The 26820-nt window shown below is 54.9% G+C and overlaps 1 long non-coding RNA gene across 1 annotated transcript; it reads right to left on the bottom strand.

The window, feature by feature from the left end:
- Positions 1-23625: 23625 nt before the first annotated feature.
- LOC141972530 (uncharacterized) lies at positions 23626-24618 on the bottom strand. Its single transcript, XR_012635414.1, has 2 exons — positions 24020-24618; positions 23626-23801 (listed from the first exon to the last, which is right to left on the bottom strand). It is a non-coding gene; the product is annotated as an uncharacterized LOC141972530 (long non-coding RNA).
- Between the last annotated feature and the right edge of the window lie 2202 nt (positions 24619-26820).

Genomic DNA, 26820 nt, shown 5'->3' with positions numbered 1-26820 from the left:
CCAGCACTGGTAGCCAGGCGGCATCGGGGCCGTCCGACTCTCAAGTGCTTCAGGGCAGCAGCAGCAGCTCCAGCTCACCTGGGCCCGAGCACAGGCAACGCCGCTCCCAGGTGCAGCGTCGTGCCCAGACGCCCTACAGCCGGCCCAGAACACGCCGGGAGAGGAGCCGCGCGCCAGCACCAAGGGCTGAGGGCAGCACCCCCGGCCAGGCAGCGCTGGGGACGTCCCCGGGCTCCCCAGTGCCGGAGAGCAGCAGCCCCAGCACCCCCAGCCAGGTGGCACCGGGGCCGTCCCAGGACTCCCCAGCGCTCGAGGGCAGCAGCAGCTCCAGCCGCCGTGGGCCCGTGCGGAGGAGGGACGGCTCCCGCCTGGAACGTCGGGCCCAAACCCCTTACAGCCGGCCCGGACGCAGACGCGGGACCAGCCGTGCGCCGTCCCCACGTGATGGCCCCGATCCCCCTCCACCAGCACAATAAAGTTGTCCGTTGGCCTCTGCCCTGGGAGATTCCCCGCTCATCTGTCGGCTTCCTCCGCCTCTCCCTTTCTCCAGGGGCAGCGTTAGGGGCCGGGCCCAGAGGGTTTCTTCCCCCGGGGCCTGGCAGCCCTTGCCCAGCCCTCCCTCCTTGCGGGCTGGCCTTGGCCGGCTGCCCAGCGCCATGGCCGTGTGCCTCGGGCCTCGCTGGCCCCGCAGCCGGCTCAGTCTCCCCGGGGAAGGGTCACACCAGGGGCAAAGCTCCTTTACTTTACAGGTGCCGACCGGTGCCACGGCTGCAGTTGTGACATGGAGATGGCTGCAGACGGTCTAGCAACTGTAATAAAACAGTAACAGTGATAGAAAGGACAAGCGGGTGCTGCACCCTGTGAGTGCAGTCCTGGCACAAGGAGTTCTTGAGGCGGGACATGAAAGCAAATGAATCTTACCTGGCTCTGATTTTTCTGGCCCGGGAAATCTGTTCCCGGCGTGATCTGTCAGCAAGTACTGGGAAGTGAGTGAAGTGCAGGCCACTGATGTGCTGTAGTGAGCTGGCGGGAAAGCCGTTGTATGAAAACACACCCCTCCTTGCTAAGCAGAAATGGGAATTCTTTAAGAATTGTCTGTTGTGTGCTGGGAGGACTAGTTGGGGACTACATCCCCCCTGTGTCGGCGTGGAACAGACGTCTGGCTCTGGGCTGGCACAGCAGAGCCCCAGCGGGACGAGGCTGTGCCTGTCCAAATGCACAGCTGCCTGAACCGTAGCCACCAGCTTCCAGCAGCACCAGAAAGTGTGCAGGGCTTGAGCTGTGCCGGAGCTGGCTGTAACGCGCCAGGTAAACCTGTTCTCTGGTGTCTGACTGCTGGGGCAGCCTTGCTCTGGCTGGGGAACAGGAGCTCTGGAGGCAGTACTGTGACAGCAGGAGTGCTGTGAAGCAACGAGAGGGAGCAGTGTGTCGAACTGCACCGTCAGACACCGCAGACCTTGGGTGTGACAAAGGGAACTGCTAGAGCACAGGGCAGAGGGCGCGGGAATTGTGTCCTAGGTGGCTTCCTGGGGAAGACGGACTTTTTCTCACGACTTGGCTTGCCCGCTCCCCACTGAGCTTGGGGATGCAGATCTCGGAGCTGCCTCCATTTCCATGGGGCTCTGCTGCCGAGCTGCCCTTCCAAACCCTGTGGAGAACGGACCCGCAGGGGGACGCTAATTACCTTGCATTTTGACCATAATGGCCTGGGGGGAAGAACAGGGGCAGCTGTAAGGAACAAAGGAGATGTTATGTCTGATGATCCCGGATCTTTTTTCCCTGGGCATTAGGCCTGCTGTGGAAGGCAGGAGGAGGCAGTGGGAGCCCGGGTCTGCTCAGCTGTGTGGGTGCCCCGTTCCTGAATCCCGGCTCAGCAATGGGATGCTTGTTAGAAAGCAGGGATCCAGAAGGGAGACCTGGGCCGAGCTCTTTGCTGGCAGAACTGTGCTGAACTCTGTGGCCTCGCACCAAGAGCTCATTTGCCTCCCAGCGCTGGAGGGCTGAGCAAATGCTCCCCGCGGATGGGAAACAAATTGATCCGTCTCCCCCCTGCCCTTTCCTTCGTCCTTAAGGAAAGGGGGAAAACCCTACTGAAGATGGGTTCCCTGGCACTAAAGCTGAGTTGTGTGGAGTTACTTTCCAAACGGGCATTACCTCTATGAAACCAGAGCAGATGAGGAAGGTCGGCGTGGCTGAGGTTTGGATTTAGCTGCCGCTGTGGCTCTGACAAGGCCATGAGCCCATCCTGCCATAGCTGAGTGTGAGCAGCACAGCCCACTCGAATACCTGCCAGAGTCAGTGTGTCGGACCCCAGGGAGCTCCTCTTCCCCAGGTTCACCAGCTGGAGAAGAGATGGTGTCCATCCTCACCCTGCCGCGGGCTGTGGCAGCCGCCTTCGGGAAAGGAGTGGGCTTGGTCTGGCTCTGGGCAGCGGAATGGGATATTTACCCTGTGCCTCAGAGGTACCTCCTGGGCAGAGCAAAATACTAAGTGATTTTTTTGGTGAATGTTCATTCTCATTCTGATTTCATGCTGTCTGCACTCTTTTGTCGAATCCCGACTGTTCTCCCCAGCTGTCCATCACCCACACTCCTCTTTGATGGCTCTTGTCACAGACAGCCTGGTAAAAAGATCTTGGTTATTTTCTCTTTCCTTTTTTTCCCTTTGACAAGAGCCATGAATTTTTGCAGCTGTCCTGACTCTCCTCCCCTGCGCTCCCTGGGCAGCAGTGTGGCAGTGAGAGCTGCCCCCCCGGGAGGAGATGTGCTCTTCTGCCCAGGGGCTGGTGGGCAGCTCTCTGGTGACCAAACCCCGGAGAAAACAAGGGCGTTTGCTGTAGGACCTCTGGTACTGGAAGGAACAATCCTTTAGCCCAGGTGTCTTGGGACGTGTCTTGTGGGAGGGGGATACCAGGCCTCCAAACCCAGCAGTTTCTGTCAGCTCATTCTTTGGTCTGTTTTGCTTCTGGCCCTTAACCTGCAGCAGCAGTTTGGGGCTGCACAGAGGTTCAGGGCAGGGTCACCTCTTCCTCCAGGACAGGATCTGCGGATTCAGCTCAGTATTTTAAGCAAGATGGAGCCAAATAAATCTTCCTTCTAGCAAGAGCTGGTACCCAGGGTGGATGAGCAGTTCATTCACAGCTCCTTCAACACTGAAGGAAGTTCCATTTGTCTATTTAAAATCCCTTTCTTGACCACTGTTTAGCATCCTGGTTAAAATTCCTCCGGCACCTTGGATCCGTGTATGGGGATTTAAAAGTGCTCCAGATGAAGCAGGCAAATGAGTCGAACGGCATTTAGTTAATTCCCTGGCTGTCGATAATGCAGCCCACCCTGTGCTGAAGACACCTGGGGCTCGTCTGCTGTTCCTAGTGGAGGTGTCGGGCCCGTTCTCAGAGATGTCCCCGCTCTGTCAGGGACGGCTTTACTGACCAGAGGGCAGGAGGCACTTTGGGAGTGGCCCCTTCGGATGGAGGCTGGAGAGCTCTGCTCTTCTGGCCTGGCCGTCAGGCCGTGGCTTTCCCAGTGCTCCCGTCTCTCAGCTCAGCTCTGCTTTCTGTCCTTAGGACACAGCTTTGATTTGCCAGGGCTGAGTCCATCGGGACGTCCCCTACTGCCCACCTGCACGAGACACCCCCCTCTAGCAAGGGACAGGACAACCTCACACATACAGAAAGCGAAACCTCCCGCTAATTACTCCATGGGAATGAGCCGGCAGAGCTTTTTGTCCGGATGGCGCCCGTGCTGCCGTCAGCTTCAGGAGCCCAGCGCTTCCAGCATGGCATCTTCCTCCCCGTTCCCCCTGCCCTGGGCAGATCTCTGCCTCAGGCCTGGCCCTGCTGTTTCATGAGCGGTGCCCTCTGGGCGCGGTTATCGAGTGTTAGGACAGACTGTGGGTGTTGCGCTGTGTTACACAGCCGTGGTCGTGTCAGTCAGACGTGGACGAGTCCCAAGTGCAGATGTGCGGCGACAAGTGCCCGTTATTTGGCCCCGACTCCAGGAGAACCGAACCCCTTCAGCCTTCTCAGTCTGGGTGGCGATGAGCGATGGAGAGCAGCTGCAGACTGTCCAGGGGTCGGCGACAGGAGGATCCTTTGCTCTGCTCCCCCCATTACCCTGCTCTGCTGGCAAGCAGCAGCTCTGGTTTTCCCTGATTTTTGCAGTGACTACTTGTGGTGTCTGATCTGCTGCGCTGTTCTAAGCAGTCTCCCTGCGAGCACGAAACTTGTGAGTGGCTGAGCTGAGATTTCCAGGTTCCTGATCAGAGGGAAGGCTCTTCCAGGCAAATTGGAGTTGGGTTCCTGATTACAGCCCGATAGAAAAGATTATTCATCCAGCGGAAACAAAACAAAACAAAACCAAAAACCTCCCACAAAACACCCACAACTAAACAAACCAGAACTGTGGTTTACTGAGTGTTTGACACATCGTAGCTGAGCAAATCCTGGCGCTCAGTACGAGTTACAGCTCTGCTTCTCTGAGCCCATGCGCTGGGCTCACTCACAGCTGCCCTGACTCTCAGCAATGCTACCTGCTTCCTGACTTTTCCTGCCCCGTGGAAAAGCCTTGGCGGCTTCGGGAACCCTTTTCCTCTTTCCCTCAGCCCATTTACCACATGCTCTACTCTCAGGTTGTTTGGGACTCTGGCCTCTCTTCAGTGTTTTCTGGCTGAAGCCCTTTGGTTTGCACCAGCCCCTGTCTGTCTGGATGTCCATCTCGGACTCGCTTCTCTCCCCAAGAGCAGCTGTTTCTGGCTTACCTGGATGGTGACCGTAATGAGAGAGGGGTTCTTGTTGGGCATACGTCCCCAGGAGGGGTTGCACTGGATATCTGACCTTTGTTTTCATTTCACACCAGGTGTTTCTAGGCCTGGAAATTTTTCTGTGGGCTCAAGGGGACAGTTAAGTCAAGGGGGACGAGCGTAGGGTTAGTTCCCAGGGAGAGAGGATGTGTGCAAGGGTTGTGCTTCTGTGTCGTAGCTTTTGTGGGAGATGGACAAGCTTTGTGGGCCAATCACAGCAGGACTGATAATGGGCTTTTCTAGAGGGTTGTGTGCCTTCAGAGCTCTCGGCAAATGTCAGCCAGTTTGTCTGCTGCCCTGCAAATGCCGCTCGCTGGGAAGAAGAAATCCCGCTTTCCCAAGTGAACGCTTCTCCCCAGCTGCTTTTCAGCTCACTTTGAGTCTGCTAGAGGGACTAAATAAAGGGCTGCCCTTGTGTGCAGGGCCTGTGGATTGCACAGAGGTACAGCCCAGCAAGTTAGAAAACGTGGAGGGGCCAGTCCGACCTCCCCAGGGCCCTCTCTCGAGTTCAGGGCAGGGAGGGACCAGTGAGTCCAACGAGGCAGAAAAGCTCTGAGCTGTGGAGAGGAAGGAAGCCGAGCCCAGGGATCGACGCTGCCGTTACAGGCCCAGATGTCCTGTCTGGAGGGAGGTTGGCTACCTCATGTGCTGTCTCTGCCTGGGGAGGGAGGGCTTGCAAACCAGCGGAGGAGAGAGCCGTGTTCTGCCAGCAGCTGGAGCCTCCCAGAGTCAGCCGGCAAAGCTGGCACTGCTCTGGCTCATGGAGTAGAAGTGTTACTCCCAAGGAGGCTTCCTGAGCAGTCTCCTTGCTGGGCTGGTTACCCAGATCTGCTCCGTAAGGAGGTTCATCAGCTCCCCTGCAGCCCAGCTCTTCCTTGGGAAGGTTTGATGTAGCTGGCTTGGTTAATCCCAGATGTATTTTTAATGAGATATCATTTTGTGAAAGGAGTTCCTAGTGCTGGTGAGACTAGTCAGGGAAAAAAAAAAAAAAAAAGGTTCCAAACAGGTTTGAAAACCTCTGTTTTCTAGTCATAGGAAAATTAAACAGAAGCCATCTGTCTGTGTTCAGCCCAGCAAGATATTGTGAACCTGTCTGGGAGAAATTAGCATCTAGTTCCTGATGAAAAAGGTGGGAGCAGCAGCCAGGGAGGGTTGGAAGAAGGTATGTGCCTGGAGGCCGTGCTAAAGAGAAACCCTAGATATTTGTTTCTCTGTCTGAAGTTCAGCTGATGGATGCCTCGAGAAGGTCCTGGTGCCCTGCTCTGTTTTTCCTTAGACACGGAGGATGCTGAGGGCCTTGAGGCTGTTCAGGGTTTTTGGGTGGGTGGCCAAGGGCGGAGGCAGGCAGCTGTAACTTGGCTGCAGATGTGCTGGGCATCGAAGCCCACAGCGAATGGGGAGTGTGACACCTCGTGTCTTCCGTGGGACAGGACCCTGCTTGTAGGCAGGAGAAAAGCCGATGCATAACGACTTACACCTTAATTCTCCTGTGCAATACCATCTGCATCCCAGTTCTACCCACCAAGCTGAGAGGCTTTTCCCCTGCCTTTCAGGACTGCTGTAGGCACATAATTTAAAGAACGTTGATCCAGCCAACATGCTGTAAGGGTATGGAGAAGGTAAAGTTTGTCAGGAAAACTTTTTGTTCCCATCAAGTTAGTCTGGTAAAAGACACCATTTTCTACTAAGAAAGTTTATTCTGTATGGTGTGGAAAACACTAGGCTGCCCAGAGAGGCTGACTGCAGAGAGGGTAGTTAAGCCTCTCCACAGCCTTCACAGCACCGTGTGGAATGGGAGCTGTTTGCTGTCCTTGTGACTTTGCCTTTTCCCAAATCTGTGTTGCTGGCCTGGCCTGGCAGGTAGGGAAGTTGAGTCCCTGTGAGATCAAACACCTCGCCTGGTCCCTGCCAGAGCTGCCATTAGATGAGTGCAAATCTGTGACCTTCAGTGTCACCCTTAGGTGCTGTCTCTGGCATGGGGGGGAATTTTTTTTTTATTTTTTTTTTTTCTATCTATAGAAGATAAGAGAAGCTTTTGGATTGGTTGAGGAAATGGGGCAAGGTTTCTTCTCTGTGGCTGGTTGCCCTGGGAGTCCCTGTGTGGTTTTGTGTCAGGGCTGTCTCTGTGGTGGAGCCCACGGGGGATGCTCTGGGGTTTCGAATGAAGCAAACCCTTGGGAAGGAAGGCGGGTGGATGTATGTACCTTCTCTATGCTCTTGCTCACAGAACATCACCTGGGTCTGCTGAGGCTTCCTGGAGTGCTTGAATACCTGAACTAGAGGCTGTGAGATAGGAGTGTGATTCCCGCAGCCCCTGCCGGGGATCCCAGCTCATGGACCGGGACTTTGCTGCTGGGATCGCTGGTGTCTGGAGGCAGAGACGTGCTGGAGAGGCTTGAGACATGGTGGCTGTTCCAGCCAGCACACCGCTCCTGACTGTTGGCAGGGACAGGATGGTCCTGGACGCAGCACAGTCCTCACGTGTCATCTTTCCTGATGGCAGATGAATTTCTTCCTGACAAAGGATCTCTTATTTACCAAGATTTCATCTGCTCCTGCTGTTTATTGCCCACCTGAATCCTCCTGTCTCCTGCTGGCCTTGTTGTTGGCCTTCCAGGAGCAGCCAGTGGTGCCTCTGCCACAGTGGGGACAGGGATGGAGTCGGATGGGGTCGGTGGTTGGCAGCTGACAGCTGCTTTTTGTTTCCACCTGCTCCCCCTCCCTCTCTTTAATGAGATCGGTGCCAGGGTGCACTGGGAAGACTTCAGTGTGACAGGGAGTCACACCTGGGGCACGCAGGTCCCTGTTTTCATCCTAGGCAGAGAGAGGCTGCTCCAACTGCCTACCCTCCCGAGCTGCTCCTGTAACAGACCCGGAATGGGAAACAAAAGCTCTGCCCTGAGGCTGGCAGCTCGGGGTTGGGTGGGTCTGTCCTGCCGCGCTGAGCCTTGAACCTCAGAGATGTTTGTGCTGGTGGTCACTGAGATGCAAACCTGGCTGTTTCTGGACCCACTGGAGTGCCTATCTTTTAATTTTTTATCCTCGTTTTTGTGGGGGTTTTTGTTTTTTGTTTTTGGTTTTTTTTTAAATGTGGCTACTGTCTTGTCTTCTAAAATCCTAGCTGTTTTAAATGGTACCAGTGGCTTGGCGGTTTCATTCTTTCAGGCCTTTGGTGCTCCCTGCGCAGACCTATCAGTGTTTCTGATCAACCACTCTAATTTCCTGAGTGGCTCCACTCCTGCTTTGTGTTTTGAAGGGTTTTCCCCTCTGCTTTGGAGGCCATGTGCTTCTTACCAAGCTGTTTTTTCATGAGGTTTCTCTCAAGGTGAATCTACAGGAGATGTTTGGGGCTGGTTTTGTTGCTGCCTCTTTAGTTCTTGGGATGTGTGAAGGACGGGAAGAGGTTCAAAGGAAGAACCTGAGGAGCTCGTTCAGCTTGGAAAATGAAAATCTGCCCCTCTGCTCCCACTGCCAAAATGGAATGTGCTGGGAGTCACGTTCCACTTTGCCTTTTTTCTTGATGCCTGTTCACGTTGTAACTTCCTCGCCCAGCAGAGCTGGTGCCTTCAGGCTGCCCCACACCTCTTGGCACAGCCCGAGTGCTGCAGGGAGCTGCACCCGCTGGGCTGGCAGTGGCCAGGAGACCAGCTTGTCCCTTCAGTGCTTCACAAGGCACAAAGAAAGCCAGCTGCCCCTTCCCCAGCACTGCTTCTGAACATGCTGGGGGGCTTTGCGGCTGCCAGGACTGTGCCTGGGGCTGCTGCGGGCTGAGGCTGAAATGCATGTCACGGCCTGGGTTTGTCCCTTCCCTGTGTCCCACTTAGAGCTGTTGGGTTTTTAATCTTCCTCTCCTTTCTTCAGGTCACAGACCCAGATGTTGGTGTTTGCTGGTGCCCTGCAGGAGAGGTACTGGACCTGCTGGGGCTTTGGGTGATGGATTTGCTGTGAAGACAGGAGCCAAGGAGACCTGTCCCACTGCAAATGGAGCTGCCAAGTGATGCCAGAGCCTGCAAATGCCAACCAAGCTGTTGTGGAGCAGGTAAAGCACATCAAGATTTTTTTTTCTTGGCCTGGAGAAGTTGGAGGGAAGGACCACTTGTGGCATTTAGCGTGGTCCTTGGAGCTGAGCATGGGAGGATCTTGCTGGGCTGTGGGTGCTCAGGTATTGCCATGGTTTTAAATGTGTGAGATGCCCAGCAGTAGAGAGCTGCCATGTGCTTGGGCTCTGAAGGAGGCTCTGTGCCCTCCTTGGGTGGAGGAGAGGAGGGCCTGGTGCTCCCCAGCCTGTGGTGCCCCGTGGCACTGGGTGGGATGGAGAATGCCCTGGCAGGACCCTGCCAGCTGAGGAGAAGAGCTGGGTGTGGAGGAGGAGAGACCGAGCCCTGCTCTGCCCCTGTGACTGGGAAAGGCCACTAAGCCCTGCTCCTACAGGTGCTGGTACTGCAGCGTGTTTCTGCCCTCACAGTGCTGGGGACTTAGGTGGGTGTTAGCTGCCAGAGGAAACACAAAGCCAGGACAGTCGGGATTAAGGTAGAGTGAGCCCCAGAACAACTGTCGAAGCATCCTGTAACCCTGTAGGTGATCAATGCCCTCGACAGCTGCCCACTTTCTTGTTTAGGCCAAGATGCCTAAAGGCAGTGCACTGCTGAGTCAGGCCCGAGCCTCCATCCAGACCTGGCCCGCCTTCCTGTGGCACTGTCTGCTGGCAGGCACAGCCTCACAGCTACTGCCTTGCTAACCTCCACGTCAGGGATTCCCTTGAGCTGCGATTAACTCCTCGAGGCTTGTAAATTTTCTTCTGCATTTACACGAAGACAGCTGGCTGGGTTAAACGGTTCCATAGTACTGCAGAAAAAGGAATCCTAGGAGGCATTACACTTGTTGGGGCCAAGGACTTTTCGCTTTATTTGAAAAACCAATTGACTCTTTCTGGATTTTCAGAAGCGGGGCGGTGCCCGTGCTGGGGCTTTGTCTCGGAGCCTGCAGCAGGGCTGTCGGGGGATGCAGGCTGATGGTGCCCGGTGTCCTTCCAGCACTGCACCAAGAGAGAGGTTAATAATGCCACACGCCTGCTGCTGCCCTTGGCTGCACGCTCGTGTGTTTCTGCAGGAGGATGAGAGCTGTGCCGGCAGCGTTGCCCAGGGGATGGGGGAAGGATTTTCAGCCCCGTAGAGCGGCTCCCTACATGAACCAACAGTTCCCTGTGCCTCTGGAGAGGGCAGGGTCAGCAGCCTGCTTGGGTCAGAGCCTGCTAGGATGGAGGAGGGTGGCTTGTCTGAAGCGCTGAGGTGGCTCCTTGCTCCTGTGCTGGGCTGTGTGCCAGTGTGATCCCCTCTCCATGCCCTGGGCTGCCCCACATGTGTCCTCTTGGAGTCAGAAAGGCAGGCAGCCAGCTGAGAGCCAAGTGTGAGCTGGGAATGATGGCTCCAAGCTGAGCTTACTGGTTACAGCTGGATATTGTGCAGGAAAGCAGAGGGGAGCTCATGGGGCAGAGAGAGTGTGGGCAAGGGAAGAGGGGCTTGTGGGTCCCTGGGAGCAGAGGTGGGTATGTCCAAGCCCAGGAGTGGAGAGGGGGCAGTGATATAAACGCCCGCAGCTCCTCTGAGTCCATGGTCCTGAGCATGGGGGGATGGTGTCAATTTCAGCTTCTGGGCTCTCTTTTTGAAAGCGTGGGCCTCCCCTGGGCTGGTGAGGCCCAGGACAGGGTCAGGGAGCGGAACAGGGTCAGCGAGGGACTGTCTGGAGCCGCTGCCCCGTGCCGGGGTGACGCACCCGGGGCTGCGGCTGTGCTGGAGGCGGTTTCAGGGCCTGTTTGCTGTGCTCACTGGGGGCTTTGGGCGCTGGGCATCCCTGTGCCCTCTGCCCTCATGTCCTGGAGCTGGCCCCCACCACCACATCGCCGCCGTTGCCATGGTGGTGTTGGGGCCAGCTGGGACACCCAATTGCCTGGCAATGGGGGCAACAGCTCGTCTGGCAGCGGGGATGCTTCCATGAGTGTGTCCGCATGGCCCCTGCAGAGTGGGAGAGGTGAGGAATGCTGGGGGGGTGGTGTCTGCATCCCCTCCCTGGCCAAAAGCTGCAGTGGGGCTCTGGGTGCTGGTGCTGCCCGGGCAGCTCAGCCACGGGCAGGGGGGGGCTTGGGAGCAGAGCAGAGCAGGGACCAGGGCTGCGGGGGAGCTCGGGGGGCGGGGGGGGGGGGGTGGGGGGGTGTCAGTGACACCCCCTTCTCCACGCCGTGGGGCTGGGTGCATCCCTTGTGCGAGAAGGGGGTGCCTGGGGCAGGTGCCCTCGATCCTGCCCAACCTCTGCTGGCCGCGGGCTGCACTCGCCCTCCTGCGGCATCTGTGTCCCTGCACAGAAGCTGCTTTTTTGGGGAGGATGCGAGGGGGGAGGTTACTCCTGGAGCATGGGGCGGGGGGACTCTTGTGCTGGGCGAGAGGCACCTGGAGGCTACGGCACTTTCCGTGTCTGGGGGCTGGGAGCTGGAGCCCTTCTCCCCCCGAGCAGAACTGGGCAGGGAGCGAGCTTTGCTCCCGAGGAGAGAAAGTGCTGGCCTGTCTCCCTTTGTTCCTTGGGGCTGCGGCTATGGGTGAAACGTGGAGGGGTCTGGGGCTGCCTGCCTCGCCGCCGCTGGCCTTGCCCGCCTTGGTTTGCAGAGGGCCTTTGGGCTGTTCCGGCCTGAATTCTGTTCTGCACGGTGTGTACGTGAGGGCTTAGCTTACTCTTGCTCTGTCTAGAAAATGCTGTGGAGGCTGAGGATGAAAAATGCAGCAGGTGTCCTAACTGCAAATCCAACTCCCCCTCCCTGCCCTTTCCTGGCATTTGAAATCCATAGATGATTTTCCGAGAAGCAATTCCTGCGAACGTCCAGGGAGACTAGTGGTGGACTTGCCGGTGCTGGGTTTATGGTTGGACTTGATCATCTTAAAAATCTTTTCCAACCCAAATGCTTCTATGGAATGTGCTCCAGATGCCAGAAAAAGAGTAAAGAAGGAGTTGCAAAGTTGCCACGCCAGGATAGCAGAGATCAGATGCTGGGAAAGGGTAAATACGCTGTAAATACTGAAGGCAGGAGCCACAGCAGGAGGTTAGAGTATGTGGAGCTGGGGAATCTCCAGCAGACCCTTGGAAGGGAGCTTGGTCCATCTCACTGTCAGCTGACAGCTGAAGTGCGTTAAATAGCAGGAAGGTGTAACACTGGGCTCCTGTTCATTCTCTCAGCTATGGTCGAGCTTTTGTAAGGAATTGCAGGATGACAGTAGCAAAGTGATAAAGTAGAGAGGAACTGGAATATAAAGGTGATGGGTGAGGCTTCCTGGGTAGCAAGACTTGATTTAGAAAGCATTCAGCTACTTAGCAGTGGTCTGGAGGGGCAAGAGATTAATCCTGGAAATTCTCCTCTTTTCCTGGCTCCCTTGAGATGCTCCACATTGCCTTTGGCTGGCCAGGCGGTGTCCTGCTGGGGTCTAAGGAGGCTCTGGGTGGCGGGCCGAAACGGCTGAGAGACAGCTCTGAGTGGGATCTGGCTGGGCAGCTTTGGAGCAAGAGGGCTCCAAGTAGGCTGTGGCTGGCAGCCTGCAGGCCAAAAGGGCTCTCAGTAGGATCTGGCTGGTGAGCTGGGGTCCAAGAACACTCTGAACAGACTCCACCTGGCTGACCTATGGTCTGGGTGGGCTCTATGTTGCCTCTGGATGGCTAGCTAATGTCCACGTGGCTCTCCCAAGCTCAGTCAGCTCTGGGTGTCAGGCCAGACGTGAAGACATCTCCAGGGTGGCGATGGCTGGCTGGTTTCAGGGCTCTGACCTGTCTGTCCGTGTCACAGGAATGCTCTGAGTGGGCTCTCTTGGCTAGGGGTGGTCCATGAGGCTCTGAGTAGGCTCTGGCTGGCCAGCTAGGGATGTAGGTGTCCGTCTGTCCTGAACGGGTGAAAGAGCTCTGAGGAGGCTCTGGCTGATGGGCTAGAGAAGGAAGGTGGCCTCTGGCTCTCTGGCTACAGGGCTAGGGAAGGAAAGTTGCCTTTGTCTCTCTGCCTAATGGGCTAGGGAAGAAAGGAGGCCTCTGTCTCCCTGGGTGATGGACTAGGGAAGGAAGGTGAGCTCTGGATCTCTGCTAGAGGGTTTGCAAAGGCATTTTGCCTCTGGCTCTCTGGGTAATGGGCTACGGAAGAAAGGCGGCATCTGGCTCTGTCTAATGGCCTAGGGGAGGAAGGTGGCTTCTGGCTCTCTGGCTGATGGCCTAGGGGAGGAAGTTGACCTCTGTCTCTCTGGCTATTGTGTTAGGGAAGGAAGGTGGTCTCTGTTTCTCCTTCTAATGGGCTAGCGAAGGGAGTTTGCCTCTGTCTCTCTGTCTAATGGGCGATGGAAGGAAGGCAGCCTCTGGATCACTGGCTAATGGGCTAGGGAATAAGGTCGATTCTGTCTCTCTGTCTAATAGGCTAGGGAAGGGAGGTTGTCTCTGGCTCTCCTGCTAATGGGCTAGGGAAAGAAGGTGGCCTCTGGCTCTCTTCTAATGGGCTAGTGAAGGTAACTTGACTCTGGCTAACGGGCTGTGGAAGGAAGGTGGTTTCTGGCTCTCTGACTAATGGTCGAGGGACAGAAGTTGACCTCCTGCTCTCTGTCTAATGGGCTAGGGAATGAAGTTTGCCTCCGGCTCTGGCTAATTAGGTAGGGAATTAAGGTGGCTTCTGGCTCTTTCTCTAGTGGGCTAGCAAACGAAGGTTGCCTCTGGCTCTCCTGATAGTGGGCTGGAGAAGGAATTTTGTCTCTCTGGCTAATGTGGTATGGAATGAAGGCTGCCTCTGTCTCTCCAACTAATGAGCTAGGGAAGGAAGGTGGCTGCTGGCTCTCTGGCTGATGGGCTAGGGAAGAAGGTGGGCTCTGGCTCACTGGCTAATGAGTTAGGGAAGGAAGGCAGCCTATGGGCGTATGTCTAATGGACGAGGGAAGAATGTGGCCCCTGGCTCTCTGACTGATGGGCTAGGGATATAAATTGGCCTGTGGTTCTCTAGCTAATGAGCTAAAGAGGGAAGGTGCCCTCTCGCTCCCCGGCTAATGGGCTACAGAAGGAAGGCTGCCTCTGTCTCTCTGACTAATGAGCTAGGGAAGGAAGGTGGCTTCTGGCTCTCTGTTAATGGTTTCAGAAAGGGAGGTGGCCTCTGGCTCTATGGCTACGGGGCTAGGGAAGAAATGTGGCCTCTGTGTCTCTGACTAATGGGCTAGGGAACGAAGGTGGCCTGTGGTTGGTGGTATGTGGAAGGTAGGTGATTTCTAGCTACCTGGCTAATGGACCAGAGGAGAAAGATGACCTCTGGCTCTCCTGCTAATTGGTTAGGAAAGAAAGGTGGCCTCTGGCTGTCTGACTACGGGGCTAGGAAAGGAAGGTGGCGTCTGGCTCAATGGTTCATGGGATAGGGAAGGAAATATGCCTCTGGCTATATTGCTAATAGGCTAGGGAAGGACGGGGGCCTCTTGCTCTCTGAATAATGTACTAGGAAAAGAATGCAGCCTCTGGCTTTCTGACTAATTGGCTACGGAAGGAAGGTGACCTCTGTCTCCCCGGCTAATGGGCTAGGGAAGGAAGGTGACCTCTTCCTCTCTGGATAAAGGGTTAGGGAAGGAAAGTGCCTCTGGCACTTTAGCTACAGGGCAAGGCAATGAAAGTGGCTTCTGGCTCTCTGGCTAATGGGTTACAAAAGGAAGGCAGCCTCTGTCTCTCTGGCTTATGGCCTAGTGAAGGAAGGTGGCCTCTGGCTCTCCTGCTAATGGGCTAAGGAAAGAAATTTGCGTCATTCTCTCTGGCTCATGGGATAGGGAAGGATGACAGATTCTGTCTGTCTGAAGAATGGGATAGGAAAAGAAGGTGGCTTCTGGATCTCTGGCTAATGGGCTAGGAGAAAAAGCTGAACTTTGTCTCTCCTGCTCATGGGGTAGGGAATAAAGGTGACTACTGGCTCTGTGGCTAATGCACTAGGGAAGGAAGGTGACCTCTGGCTCTCTGAGTAATGGAGTAGGGAAAGAAGGTGGCTTCTGGCTCTCTGACTAATGAAGTAGAAAAGGAATGTGGCCTCTGTCTATCTGGCTACTGGTCTAGGGAGGGAAGGACGTCTCTGGAACTCTAGCGAAAGGGCTAGGAAAGGAAGGAGGCATCTGTCTCTGTGGCTGATGGGCTAGGGAAGGAACGTAACCTCTGTCTCTGTGGATAACGGTCTAGGTAAGAATGGTGACCTCTGGCTCTTCCTAATGGTCTAGGGGATGAAGGCGACTTCTGTCTCTCTCGAAAATGGGCCAGGGCAGAAGGTAGTCTGATGGGTTAGGGAAGGAAGTTGCCCTCTGGCTCTGTGGCCTATGGGCTAGGGAGGAAAGCTGGCTTCTGGCTCTGTGGCTAATGGGGTAGGGAAGGAATGTGGCCTCTGTCTGATGGGCTAGGGAATGAAGGAGGTATCTGGCTCTCTGCCTAATGGGCTAAGGAAGGATGGTGGCCTGTTGTTCTCTGGCTAGTGCATTAGGGAAGGAAGGAGGCATCTGGCTAATGGGCTGTTAAAGGAAGGAGGCTTCTTGCTCAATGACTAATTGGCTAGGGAAGGAAGTTGCCCTCTGGCTCTCTGGCTAATGGACTAGGGAAGGAAGGTGACCTCTGTGTCTCTGGCTATTTGGCTAATGAAGGTGGTGGCTTCTGGCAGTCTCGGTAATGAGCTAGGGAAGGAAGGTGGCCTCTGGTCCCTGGCTACAGGGCTAGGGAAAGAATTTTGCTGCTGGCTCTCTGGCTAATGGACTAGGGAAGGAAAGTGACCTCTGTCTCTCTGGCTGATGATCTAAGGAAGGAAGGTGGCCTCTGGCTCTCTGGCTTCAGTGTAGGGAAGGTATTTTGTCTCTGGCTCTCTACCTAAGGGGCTACAGAAGGAAGGGAATCTCTGGCTTTATGGCTAATGGCCTAGGGAAAGAAGGTGGCCTCTGGCTCATCAGCCTTCCCTAGCCCATCAGCCAGAGAAACAAGTTGCCCTCTGGCTCTGTGGCTGATTTTTGAGGGAAGGACGGTGACCTCTTTGTGTCTAATGGGCTAAGGAATGAAGGCATCTGCTGGCTCTCTGACTAATTGGCTACAGAAGGAAGGTGACCTCTGTCTCCCTGGCTAATGGGCTAGGGAAGGAAGGTGACCTCTTGCTCTCTGGATAAAGGGTTAAGGAAGGAAGGTGGCCTCTGGCCCTCCTGCTAATGGGCTAGGGATGGAAAATTCCCATGTCTGGCTCATGGGATAGAGAAGGATGGCAGCTTCTGTCTGTCTGAACAATGGGATAAGAAAAGAATGTGGCTTCTAGATCTCTGGCTAATGGGCTAGGAGAGAAAGTGGAAATTTGTCTCTTTGGCTCATGGGGTAGGGAGGGAAGGAGGCATCAGGCTCTCTGAATAATGGGCTAGAGAAGGAAGATGGCCTCTGTCTCAATGGATAATGGTCTAGGGAAGAAGGTGGCCTCTGTCTGTCTAAAAAATGGCATAGGTAAAGAATATGGCTTCTGGATCTCTGGCTAATGGCCTAGGAGAGAAAGTTGAACTTTGGCTTATGGGCTAGGGAAGGATGGTGACCTCTGGCTCTCTGACTAATGGAGTAGGGAAGGAAGGAGGCATCTGGCTCTCTGGCTAATGGGCTAGAGAAGAAAGGAGGCCTCTGTCTCAACGGATAATGGGCTAGAGAAGGCAGCCTCTGTCTGTCTCGCTGAAGGGCTAGGGAAAGAAGGTGGGCTCTTTATATATGTTTAATCAGCTACGGTATTAGTTCAGCCTCTGGCTTTCTGCATAATGGCTAGGGAAGCAAGATTGCCTCTGGTTCACTTGCTAATGGGCTAGGAAAGGAAGGTGCCCTCTGGCACTGTGACTCATAGGCTAAGGAAGGAAGGTGGCCTCTGGTTTTCTGTTCAATGGGCTAGGGAAAGAAGAGAGCCAGAAACCACCTTACTTCCCTAGGCCTTTAGCCAGAGAGGCAGAGGCCACCTTCCATCCCTAGCCCACCAGCCAGAGATCTAGACGCCACCTTGATTTCTATCCGGAAAGAGATAGGCCACCTTCTTTCCCGACCCCATTAGCCAGTGAGGGAGACACTGCTTTCCTTCCTTAGCCCATCAGCAAGAGAGGCAGAGGCCACCTTCCATCCCCAGATCATCAAACAGACTCAGAGGAAAACTTTCTTCCCTAGCCCGTTAGCCAGAAAGCCAGAAGCTACCTCGGCTTCTTAGCTCATTAGCTAGACAGAGGCCACCTTCCTTCCCTAGCCCATTAGCCACAAAGCCAGAAGCCACCTTCCTTCCCCAGGCTGTCAGGCAGATATTCAGAGGCCACCTTCCTTTCCTAGTGCATTTGCCAGAGAGCCAGAAGCCACCTTCCTTCCGTAGTCCAATAGCCAGAGAGCCAGAGGCCACTTTACTTTTCTACCTCATTAACCAGAGAGCCAGAAGCAACATTCCTTCCCTAGCCCCTCAGCAAGAAAGCCAGAGGCCACCTTCCCTCCTTAGCCCATTAGCCAGAGAACTAGAGGCCATCTTCATTCCCTAGCCAATCAGGCAGTGAGTAAGAAGCCACTTTTCTTGCCCAGCTCAATAGCAAGAGAGCCAGAGGCCACCTTCCTTCCTTAGCCCATTAAGTCAGAGATCCAGAAGCCCCCTTTGATTTTTAGCCCATTAGCCAAACAGCCAGCAGCCAACTTTCCTCCCTTGTCCATCAGCCAGAGAGCCAGAGGCCACCTCCTTCCCTAGCCCATTAGCATGTGAGCCAGACGCCACCTTTCTTACCTAGCCCATTTGCCAGACAGACCTAATCCATCTTCCCTCCCTAGCCCAATACCCAGAGAGCCAGAAGCCACCTTCGTTTCTTAGCCCTTTAGCCAGAGAGACTGAGGCCACCTTCATTCTCTAGCTCATTAGCCACATAGCCAGAGGCCAAATTCCTTCCCTAGCCCATCAGCCATATATCTAGAGGCCACCTTCCTTTACTATACCATGAGCCAGAGAGCCACAGGCCCCTTCCCTAGAATATTAGAGAGTGGCAGAAGCCACCCTGGTTATTTGGCTAATGGCGAGGGAAGGATGGTGGCCTCTGGCTCTCTGACTAAAGGTATAGGGAAGGAAGGTGGCCTCTGTCTCTCTGGTTCTTCAGCTACTGAAGGAAGGTGGCCGTTTGCTCTTTGGCTAATGAGCTAGGAAATATGGCAGCCTCTGACTAATGGGCTGATGGGCTAAGGAAAGAGCTTTGCCACTGGCTAATGGGCTAGGGAACATAGGTGGCCTCTGTCTCCCTGGCTGATTGGCTAGGGGAGGAAGGTGGCCTCTGGCTTTCTAGCTAATCAGCCAGGGAAGGATAGTGGCCTCTGCCTCTCTGGCTAACAGCCTAGTGATGTGATGTGCCCTCTCGCTCTCTGGCTAATGGGCTAGGGAATGAAGGTGGCCTTTGGCTAATGGACTGATGGGCAAGGGAAGGCAGGTGGCCTATGCGTCTCTGGCTAAGAGCACAGGAAGCTTGCTCTCTGGCAAAGAACGTAAGGAAGGTGGCTTTGGCACTGGCTAATTAATTCAAGAAGGTGGGCTCTGGCTCTGTGGCTAGTAAAGCAGGAAGGTGGCCTCTAGCTCTCTGGTTATATAATAGGGAAGGAAGGTGGCCTCTGGCTGATGGCCTGTGGAATGAAGGATGCCTCTGCCTTGCTGGCTAATGGCCAGGGAAGGAAGATGTCCTCTACCTCTGTGGCTAATGGGCTGGGGAAGGAAGGTGGCTTCTGGCTCTCTTCTTCCCCTAGCCCATTGAAGAGAAAACCAGAGGTCTCCTTCCTTCCCTAGCCCGTCAGCCAGACAGTCCGAGGCCAACTTCCTTTCCTAGCCGTTATCCAGAAAGCCAGAGGCATCATTAATTACCTAGCTGATTTGCCATATGTCAAGAGGCCACCTTCCTTCCCTAGCCCAGTAGCCAGAGAGCCAGATGCCACCTTCCTTTACCAGCCCACAAGCCAGAGCCTCCTCAGAGCCCTCTTTCAACCGTGCAGGACACCCAGAGCCCTACATCCCCAGCTGCCCAGCCAGATCCAACTCAGAGCTGTCTTTCAGCCCTTTTGGTCTGCAACCCCGGGCCCAGCTGGACACCACCTGGCCAGCCAGAGGCAACTTAGAGTCCGCCTGGACAAGAGGTAGTTCAGGCAGAGCCGACTTGCATCCCTCGTGGACTGTCACCGCTGGCCAGACAGGTCCTATTCAGAGCTGCCTTGGAGCCCGGCCTGCCACCCACAGCCTATTTAGTGCACAGTTGGACGCCAGCTGCCCAGCCAGAGGCAACTGAAGCGTCTGTCTGGAGCACAGCCCCACATGGTCCCGACCAGGCCAGCAATCCATCTCATTTCCCAGGACAACCTGTCTTGGTTGAACTCCCCACAGTGGGCAAAGTGCCACGGGTGTTGGACACAGCCCTTAATAAATACACCTGGAAGGCAAAAGATGCCTGTGGGAAAACTCACAAGATTCACACTAGGTGGATTGTTCCCTCTTTCTAACCCGAGAAGCAAATTTGTTCTTTTGTTTCACTTTCAGGAGGAAGGAGGCGACACAGACGCACGCACAGAAGAAGTGAAGCAGATGCAGATTTTAGTATAATTTGGTTAGGATGCATATGCTACTTTTAATTATAATATTTGTGCATTTACCTATGGGAGTGAAGGAAAACCAATTCCCCATCTCCCCACCCAACCCATAACACCCCCTTTGAGGATAATGACTTTGTTTTGTTAGCAAAACCTGTAAGCCAAACCTTTAAGTCGCTGCTGGGTTTGTGGAGGACCTCTAGGATTGTCAAGCTAGCCGTGGGTCCCTACACCCCTCACCCCAGCACAAATTGTAAGTAACTATAGTGAAACTGGTAACACCACCTGGGATGGTAGTGAAACATGGCCAATGCAATTTCCTAGTATGGGTAAATTTTGGTTAAATCGCACCCAGAAGGGCGGGGTTAATGTGGGAACAAGTGTCAGTGGACCCTCAGACAGAAATTGGTGAATAAAAATAGAGGTGTTTATATATGGATGTGGCTTGATGAAAATGGGCATAACAAAGGATTTCAGGGGTTTTGGTCAAACAAAAATGAAACTGCGTATGCTAAATTACGGGAAGATTATTTTTATCATCGAGCTTGTGAGTGGAAAAATGACACTGGTGCCTGGTGTTGTACCGCTCGAGCAAATGGTTACCTTAATGAGTTCTTTAGCCCCTTGGGGGACAGAAACACAACTTACTTTCAAATTCCAAAAAACTGCAGCTGGACCATTTGCAAACGGTGCCAAAGCCCAGAAAGGCCATTATTGGATTTGTGGATGTACTGCCTACAAACACCCACCAGCAAACCGGTCAGGGATTTGTTCTATAGGGATTATTCGCCCTCTGTTTTTCCTTCTTCCAGAGGCAGATGGTCCTCAATTGGGAATAAGACTATATGACAAATTAGGGGACAAAAGGATTGTCCGCAGCAAGCGATCTGTTCAAAATTGGTAGAACTCAAAAGTGGGGAGAAAATGAGTGGCCTCCCGAAAGAATAATTAAGCATTACGGGCCTGCAACCTGGAATCCCAATGAACCAATATCAGGGACAAGAGAACCGATTTGTAATTTGAATCGCATGAGTCGACTACAAGCAGTTTTAGAAATTATTGCCCATAAAACTGCTAATGCTATAGACATTTTAACCCAACAATCTCAACAGATGCGCACTGCAATCCTTCAGCATGGCGTGGTGTTGGACTATCTACTAGCAGAAGAGGGAGGGGTGTGTGGAAAATGAAATGTTTCTAATTGTTTGGAAATAGACGATGTAGGTGAAGTAGTCCTTCAGCGAACTACAGACATTAGGAAACTGGCCCACGTCCCTGTTCAAACATGGAATGGCTGGAGTGGTGATTTATGGTCTTGGTTACCCGGAGCACCATGGGTAAAACAGCTTTTATTTTATCTGTTACATGCATTTGCTGCCTTGATGTTTTTGCCCTGTATCATCCCTTGCTTTGTTCAGTTAATCCAACATGTTGTATCCAACGTGCAATTACATCTACTGCCTCACCTGATGGTGTAAAACAGATTCGTGCTGTGCGCCAATCAAAGTCTGCCGCTGCACCAATCATTTAAACCTTATGTATACACACGTGTGTCCTTGTTTATATTTAGGATAGGTGCTGTTAGGCCTAAACAACAGATGCGCTTTAGGCTGGGGTGTGGAAATCCATTTTCTTGCTGCGGAGATGGAAACACCCCCCCCCCTCAGGCGAGTCAGACCACCATTTTGGAGCTCTGGAATTTATCGCACCATGTATATGGATTGCATTTCCGCATTAGCTTTAGTCCTTGTTTTATCGGCTATCGCCTTATTTGTTTTTGTAATGTTCCTTTTTTGTCGGTGTGAATGTCAGTTTTCCAAGTTACCTTTACGTTCCTCTGCTGCTTCGCCTGAACCTTCTTCTGTCACCTCGCCTGAGCAACAACCACTGCGCTCCCCTGCCTCTCCTCCTCAACCATCGTCCTCCTGTGCCGCTGTTCCTGAACCTCAACCATCGACCTCTTCCGCTCTTTTACCTGAGCCTCAACCCCCATGTTCTTTTGTTTTGCCTGAACCTCAACTGCCCTCGTGTTCTTTTGCTGACTCTCCAGAATTTCAAATTTAGTTTATAAGATGCCTTTGTTCTATAAAGTTAATTAGCTTTAATAATTGTTAGAAATAGCAGTATTGTTTATTTGTTTTGGTTTAAAATTAAAATAGAATTTTCTAGGCTCATATGACGCATGCGCTTTAGGATGGGGAAAGGGGTGGAAAGCCTTATTTTTTCCTCTGCGCATGCTGATCCCGACCCCAGCAGACTGGAGCAGCCGACTGTGTGGATTTGCAGGGCCCTAATCAGTTTGTGATATCTTTTGTTTATAACTGAAAAAAAAATGGATGGCATTCTAGCATTAGTTTTGATTCATGTTGTCTTTTTTTCCCTGTTGGCTATTATTTATCACTGTTATACTTTTCTTTTGTCCCTGTAACTGCTTTTCTTGGAGGATATCGCTGCGTCCCTCTACTGATTCGTCAGAGCCTCAAAATTAGTTTATAAAATGTTTAGGTTTTATAAAGTTAGTTTTAAACATGTTAAAATTGTTTTTGGTTATATGTTTGTGTGAGAGACGAGAAACCAGGCCTGTGAGAAACTAAGACAAACAGCCTGGGAAAGCAAAAGTTGAGGCTGATCGAAGAAATGCCTCAAACACTCACAAGACAAAACTCTGAGTCGCAGGGTGCATCCTGTGGAGGCCGAAGCTGATAACGCTGCCCCATACAGCTGGGGGAGGGAGCCCTGTGGAGACAGGACGGCTCTGCCCTGGGGCACCTGGGCAGATTTCAAGGGCCATGTGTCCGGTGAATGAACTTTACTTCATTATCCACGAAATGCATATTAAAGTTAACACCCTCAATATGCTAACGAGGGCTGTCATGATCATGTGTCGACGGATACAGCCCGGGTATCCAGAATAACACCAATGTGGTTTGCCAGCTCGATCCAATTTTATTAAGCACAGAGCATCTTATATACTATTAGGGCGTGATCGCATACAGCTAAACAAGCTGTGATTGGTTCTAAGCCACTGTCCACACAATATAACTCATATTTCATTGGTACAACGCGAGAAGCACACGCAAGAAGCACGAGCCTATGGACCTCCTACTCAGTGTTTCAACTTCACTCCATATCTCTAGTTAAGGAATTTGCTGAACAATAGCTCTCTGTGCAGTGGCAGCCAGAGAGGAACATTGAACAGTGAGTTCTTTACACAGGGGCAGCTAGCACAGAGTTACCATGTCGGTATCAAGGACCAGGTGGCCGTTATCTTCCAAAAACTTCTCCACACCCCAACCCCCCGCTCATCCCCACTGCCGGGGCAGGATGGGGCAGCGCACACACATCAGCATCGCAGGGCCACCGCTGCCCTGTCCCTTCCCCGTGGACACAGAATTCACCTCCCCCCAGAAAACCATGCTTGCGATGGGAGATCATGGAGGTGGGGAGAGTGTCGGGATAGGAAACCATCGCGGGGCTGAGAAATCGTCCTTGAGATGGGAAACCATCCCTGGGACGGGAAGCTGTTGGGAGGGGAACCATTGTGGGGATGGGAAATCATCCCTGGAGACAGAACAGCAGGATGGGAACCGCTGGGCTGGGGAGTTGTGGGGTGAAGCAGCAAAACCTCGTAAGGCTGGCTGAAGCAGGTGCTGGTGGAATGATGGCCGTGGGGCCAGACCCCCAAAACCCTGTTTGCCCCAAAGAGACCCCGCAGCGCCCAACCCCCACGGCAGGGGCAGCAGCAGGCTCCCGCTCCTCCTCAGGCTCCTGCTCTCCAGGGAACTCCCCCGCCAGCTCTGCCCGCCCGGCTCTCACCCCGTCACCCCTCTTCGCTCCCCCTGCAGAGAGGGTCCCTATCCAGCCGCCGAGGACGTCGGAGGCGCCCGGCGGGGGCTTCACCCCCCCAGCCATGTCCCCGCCGTCCCTGCCTGAGCGCTGCCCCCTGTCACGGCGCTGCCAGTGCCCCGTGAGCCTGCCCGGGTCCCCGCTGTCACCTGCCAGCTGGCCCAGGCCGCCGCCAGGCAGGGGGTGCCCAGGGCCCTTGGAGCCCCGGGCGGGTGTGTTGCGGGTGAGTGTTTTAGATCACTTGAAGAGTCGCTGTGGAAGGTATTAGCAAAAAGTGAGTTCAACGTGATGTTATAAAAGGGTGATTTTGCAAAGTCTGGTGGCAGCATTCACTCTATTGCTTACTACCTGGAAGAAACATACAAAGGAAAATCAAGTTCAAATTTATTTAAAATTATTTACACAGAGACCAGAAACAGAAAAAGGTAAGGGAGACCTCCCGCTGAGTCACAGAGTTCACAATGGACCCCCTTGCTTTCTCAACTCCTGATGGAGCTTAGATGCAGGTAGATTCAATCTCAATCCCAGACTTGGTCAAAGGTTTCTGCCTAATGGGAGAGGTACAAAGGGTAAGGAAGAGCTCCCGCTGAGACACGAGGTTCAGAACAGATCCCCTCGCTTTCGCAACTCCTTCTCAGAGAGGAGTCCAGGTGAGGCTGGATCCAGGCTTGTGGCAACCGGGGCACGGACTCTGCACTGAAGAGCGGAAGGAAAGACCCTTTCTTATTACAATAGCACATACTTATGCACTCCCCAAAGCTCTTACTTCACAATTAGCAAATCGGCAATTGGACAGCCATCAATCCTTTCTCCTATCAGCACCAGAGCACTCTCACACGCTGTGCAGACCAATCCCCTGCTCGCTCAGGCGCTGTTCACGCGGCGGGAACTCCTCACGGGTCAGGATTTCCCACAGCTCAGGGTGGCAGCTGTCCCTCGTTTTCCCCTGACGCCTCGGCACAACTCGGCAGTTTCTGATCTTTCTCCCCAGGGCTGTTCCTCATCAAAGCCTTGCTGCTGCTCAGGGGCTGTGCAGGGCTGACAGGCCGATGTCTCCCACAGTCAGAGAGTGGAAGAAGCTGCCCAGGGAGGGGGGAGAGTCCCCATCCCCGGGTGTGTTTAAGGGCCATTTGGATGAGCTGTGGGGGGATGTGGGGCAGGGGAGAACTTTGTAGAGTCGGCCTGAGGGTTGGACTCGATGATCCCGAGGGGATTTTCCAACCTGAAGGATTCTGGGATTCTGTGACTCTAAGGCAGCGCCCAGCGGCACCGGCAGCCCCCTAGAGCCGCCCAGACACCCCCCGGCACGGGCTGTGCCTGGCCAGTCGCCCTCCCACCACCGCTGGGTCCCCACCGCTGCTGGGGCTCCCCTTCCCCGGCTGCACGTCCTTGCCCAGGGCCCCACTTGCCCCAGAGGCCCGGGACTCTGCCCAGAAAGCCCACCCAGCGCTCCTGGCAGCCCCGAGGTCCGGCTCCCAGCCCTGGAACATCCCTCTTGCACCCGGCCAGCGTCGCTGTGCAGAGATGAGCGCCAGCCCTACCCCACGGGCCCACCACCCCCTCCCAGACAAGGTCCTGTCGGCCCCAGCACCTGAGCAGCGCCTCTGTGCCGCGGACACAGCTCTGGGGGTGCTGGCAGAGAGAAGGAGCCGGCCCCAGTGCTGCCAGCGGCCACCCGACACCACCGTGACCCTCTTTCCTCCGTCGCAGGGGGACAGCGGCGGTCCTCTCCTCTGCAAAGACAGGAGTGCTGACTACTTCTGGCTCGCTGGGGTGACCAGCTGGGGGAGAGGCTGCGCGAGAGCAAAACGGCCCGGAATCTACACCTCCACTCAGCACTACTACGAGTGGATCCTAGTACAGGTGGGGCTGCCCCCAGCAGGAACGGCTGCTCCAATGCCACGGCCAGCCTTCCCCTCAACCCCCCTTCAGAGGCCAAGGCCAACACCATCAGGCGGGTTCAGCTCCCGCCCCCTTCTACCCCAGAAGTTGGTGGAATTCTTCACTTGCTTGCAGGAGCTCCTGCAGAACCTGAGGGAAGGCCTGAGCAGCAGGAGGGAGAGGATCCAGCGCAGGCTGCAGTGCACCACGGCCACCTCCTGCAGGGGCTCTGCCTGCTGAGCCAACGGCAGCCTCAGTGCCAACGGCCTGCTCGGTCCTGCCCACGCCCCCCGACTGCACACAACCACCCATGTTTGTCTTAGCTGTTGAATGAAGCTGCCGCCTTCCACAGCTCACCACGCTTCGGTTCCACCCCGCCTCCTGGGCAAGGCCCAGCGCCTGCAAAGTGAGGCTGCAGGCAGCCAAGGGGGGCACAAAGGGGAAGAGTCACTCCGAGGGGTGACCCCGAGCCTGGTCGAGGGGAGGGGGAGGGTGTGGTGGGAGAAGGGGCCACTGGTCACAGGGCCGAGAGGTCTTGGGGACAGCGGCTGGAACACAGAGTGTCTTAGGGCAGTCGTAGGGGGGGCCACAGGGCAGGACAGAGATTTTGGGAGGGCACACTTGGGGTCTGGGGGGGCAGACTGAGGGTCTGGAGGGGGCACAGGGCAGGACAGGGGCTCTGGGAGAGCACGTTGGGGGTCTAGGGGGCACAGGGCAGGACAGGGGCTCTGGGAGAGCACGTTGGGGGTCTAGGGGGCACAGGGCAGGACAGGGGCTCTGGGAGAGCACGTTGGGGGTCTAGGGGGCCACAGGGCAGGACAGGGGCTCGGGGGGGGCAGATTGGGGACTTGGGGCAGGGCGGGGGGGCTCAAGGGGAGGGGGGGGCAGGGGCTGTAGGTCAGACCCCCCTATAACCCCCCTTCTCCTCCCCACCCCACCACGGGGCGAACAGAGCCCACCGTGGGTCTTGCAAGGGCTCAAACCAGGGAATTTCTGATGAAGTCTGAACTGCGAGGCAGGAAGGTTTTGCTCGTGTTTGTTCCCCAGCGACTCCTCAGCGGTTTTCCCTCGGCCTCTTGGTCTGCGTGGACAAAAGTAAAACGCTCCCCATACACCTCACCGGTAGCAGCCTTCGGTGGGTGCTTGGGCAACCGAGCTAAGGGCAACTCGAAGACAAGGGCCCGGAGATACCGTCTAGGGAGGGTGATCTCGCCCATGCAGGCGGACGACACCTGGACCTTCCTCACGGCTCCTGCTCCACAAAGAGCCGACCCCGCGAAGAAGAGCCCGTACTCCTGCCCTCGGCCACCGAGGCCCCTCACTCTCTTGTCACTGGGCATGCTGGGGCTGCGCAAAGGAATCCCGGGAAGTCGTGATCATAAAACACCCCTTTCCAGGAAATTCACACCTGTGTGTGATTGGCGGGTGTGTAAACTGATGGCCCCCGCTAGTTCGGGGGAGCCCTTATGGTGGAGAAAGCCCAGGGCGACCCCAGCGCTGCTGATCAGGAATTCCCGCCGAGCAGTGCCTTTGGATTCCGACTGGTGAGGGAGTTTCTTGGTTTCAGTCCGGACCCCCCTGCTGTGGGTCCCGCTTGTCACCCCCCCCGGCTGTGGGGCAGAGGCCCCCTCCCGCCGGGGGTGTGGAGGGGAGGAGCGGCTGGAGGATTTGGGGCTGGGGGCCTAC

The sequence above is a fragment of the Athene noctua genome, chromosome 33 (genome assembly GCF_965140245.1).
Source record: "Athene noctua chromosome 33, bAthNoc1.hap1.1, whole genome shotgun sequence".
In the NCBI taxonomy this organism is placed as follows: Eukaryota; Metazoa; Chordata; class Aves; order Strigiformes; family Strigidae; genus Athene; species Athene noctua.
Note: the sequence above shows the minus strand (reverse complement) of the source record. Positions and strands in the feature narration are given on the sequence as shown.